Genomic DNA, 3,365 nt, shown 5'->3' with positions numbered 1-3,365 from the left:
ATATATACATATATTTAACATACACTAAGAGATAAAACATATGAATGCATGTAGATGCGTGTGTCAATATAGGTGTATATGCACTTCCAATGTTTTCATTTACGAGTTTGTGTCAATAACTTTCCGGACTAATTATGTTTAAAAAACTAATATTCAATCACTTTAATTTTAACATCATCTCCTTCGCAATAGTCAGCTTGCGCACCGGAATAGTCACTGGTTACAGCGTTCCCCATACTTTTGGAATCCGGCCTGGAAGTCGTTTTCTGTAAGCGAGTTGAAAACCTTCTGTCATTTGCTCTGAAATTTCGACAACGCTATGACAAAGGCGACCGTTGAGCTGCATTTTCAGTTTAGGGAAGAAATGGAAGTCTGCAGGTGGTAAATCTGGCGAAGAGAGTAATTGCGGAAGAGATACCATGTTGCTCTTGGCAAGAAATTCACGCACGAGGAAAGCTCAGTTACAGTGTTCACCATCGTCGTGAAGAATCCTATTCTTGGCCCTCCACAGATCCGATCACTTTCCGCCAATGTCCACCATCAAACACTTCAAAACGTGGCAGTAGAATTCTCGATTAGCAGTCCGGTCCTGGAGGTCGAAATCTCGATGCACAGTATCACGGTTTCGGAAAAAAGATCCAAAAAGGATGAGCATGCTTTTCCATGAGCTGTGACTGTGTCGTGCCTTTTTCGGTCGGAGAAATGAAGAGCTCTCCCACTGTGACAGACGACAATTATTGCTTCGTCTCAGGGTCGCACCCTAGATCCAGCCCTCGTCATCGGTGATGATCTTCGACATGAAGGATGGGACATTAGCGGCACACTGACCAAGATCTTGACTGCCTTCGACGTGATGGTCTTTCTGTTCAGTTGTCAGCTGGCAGAGACACATCTGCATGTTCAATCCAGACGTTATTATTGCCTGCACGGACCCGTACGACAGATCAACAACATTAGAAATATATTTCATTGTCCCCCGATAATTTTCATGCTCAAGCTGATGAATTTTCTCCACATTTCCTGGAGTGACGCTCCTGGAAGGTCTTCCAGATCGCCCATCGCCTTCCAGGGACGCTCTTCCGCTTTTGACCGGGAACGCCTTGATACTATTTCGTATATATTAATATTAATTATATACACATTTACATTTATATGTATACATATATTTACATATATGTCTCAATATAATATATATGTATGTATAAACATATGTATGTGCATTTGTTTGCATTCCCACCCCTATAGACACGTACACAAGCATATACGCATGCGCAAACATATCCATATTTTATCAAACTTTATTTTTCGCAGGACTGATATTAAATGTTACATAAGTTGAATAGTGTCACTCTTGGATGAAGCCTTTTTTTTTCTGCATGTGGCTTTCGGAGTCATAGTGTTTCTTTACTTGAAGATTCGAAAGCTACATCATATAAGATATATTATGGGAGTAGGGATAACGAAATATTCTGGAGTACGAATACTTTGGGCCTGCTTGCTACTTGAACCGATGTCAAATATAGTTTGGTTATAAAGTTTCTTGATGAAAATTTATATTGATAGAATATCCGTATTAAGTCAAACGAATCGCAATGGTCTTTTGCAATAAACCGATATTAAATCATCATTTTTATCTCTTTATTTTGTATGTAGGTTTATTTCCACTACATATACATCGGCAATGAATAGGAGCCATTGTCGTAGTTTGGCAGTTGCTAAATCAATGTATTTAGTGTTTGGTCTGTAGAAGATAGCTTCACATTTCTGCGTCACACATCTACAAATATTGAATTTGAAAATGTCAGCTTGCTCCTGTTCTCTCCCAAAGAACACATTACTTCATTGCTTTTGACATCGATGTCATGGTATTTTCATGTTTGATGAGTGTAGGTGTCATATGTGGAGGCACGTAACTTAGTGGTTAAGGTGTTGGACGCACGATCGTTAGGTTGTAGGTTCGATTTCTGGATCGGGTAAGAGGTTGTGTTCTTGAGCAAAACACTTCATTTCAAGTTCCGCTATTCCACTCTGGAGGCAAACGTAGGTAATCCTTCGACTGACCGGCGTCCCGTCCAGGTGAGGAATATATACGCTATGCAAACCGGGAAACCGGCCCTTATGAGTCGGAATGATTCAAAAAGGTAACCTTACACTACTTATTTTCTTTTCATAGGGGCCATACTCTATCTGTAATGCAATGGTAAATTTGTTGCTGTAATCTAGATAAACCTTGAACAGAATATTCATGTTATAACCACGAAATGACTGCTGACGGAAGTGATGTGTTTGGGAAGTCATTCAACAAAGATAAAAGATCATGGTTTGCAAAGCATTTTCTTTTCGTGCAAATGTTGCTATCATTTTTTGTGCACAGCTATGTAGATGACCCAGTGAACAGAGATGCTGTGAAAGAGATGCACAGAGATGCTGTGAAAGATATTTCCCGGCTATGGAAAGGTGTAACCGAGTATAAGGATGATTTTCTTGGGTTATATGGGAATTAATGAAAGAAGAGCAAGGTAAAAACGTTTAACACGCCATGCCTAGAAATTACAAAAGGAATACTACAACGGGAGATATCCTGATGTCATGGAAAGAGCCATCAGAAAAGCTGTGGATGAAAAGAAATCATTACGGGATGTTGCGTAAAACAGCGCACAATAGATGAGATAAACGAACAGAAATCCAAACCAAAGAAGGCAACTGCTATAGAAAAGGCAAAAAAGGGAAAGGGAAAGTCAAGTAAAACAGGTAAAGCCGAAGAGAAGCAGTCTCGCAGCAAGCAAGTCACCGATTGGAAATGCTTTGTATGCTCAGATTGGTATTCCAACACCCTTCCAGGTGAAGAATGGGCGCAGTGCATGATCTGTAAAGACTGGGCACGCGCTGACTGTACCGATGGACGACAGGGCTCTCTGTGTGATCTGTGTTGGGAGAAGTTAATGGTGGACGATTCCGACTAGATGGCACATGTAACAATGGGGAAATTGGTTGATGAGGACTCTGACTATCACAGTTAGGATATGAGGTGGTTCCAAGCAAAGTTAATTAATTAAAATAATACTTCCTTGATGCAAGTAGCAGGAGACATATTCATGTTAAACTTGTTTGTTAACATAATTCCGAGTCATCGACACTTGTAACAAAGTACACAAGTAAGTGTCACAACGTACCCGGACTCGGGGAAAATTGTTACAGCTGACGCCACCTCATTAATTAGAACCTGTCTAATTAATGTTATGTAATTTCTTTTTTTTTGCTGGTAATAACAATAAATAGAGATTTTTTACTAATTTAATCTGAAAAGAAAGTTCAGCTGTGTTCGTTTATGTGGGTGCCAAGGCAAATATATATATATATATATA

This window comes from Octopus bimaculoides, chromosome 15 (assembly GCF_001194135.2).
Source record: "Octopus bimaculoides isolate UCB-OBI-ISO-001 chromosome 15, ASM119413v2, whole genome shotgun sequence".
NCBI lineage: Eukaryota > Metazoa > Mollusca > Cephalopoda > Octopoda > Octopodidae > Octopus > Octopus bimaculoides.
The sequence above is the reverse complement of the archived record's forward strand: the minus strand, read 5'-3'. Positions refer to the sequence as shown.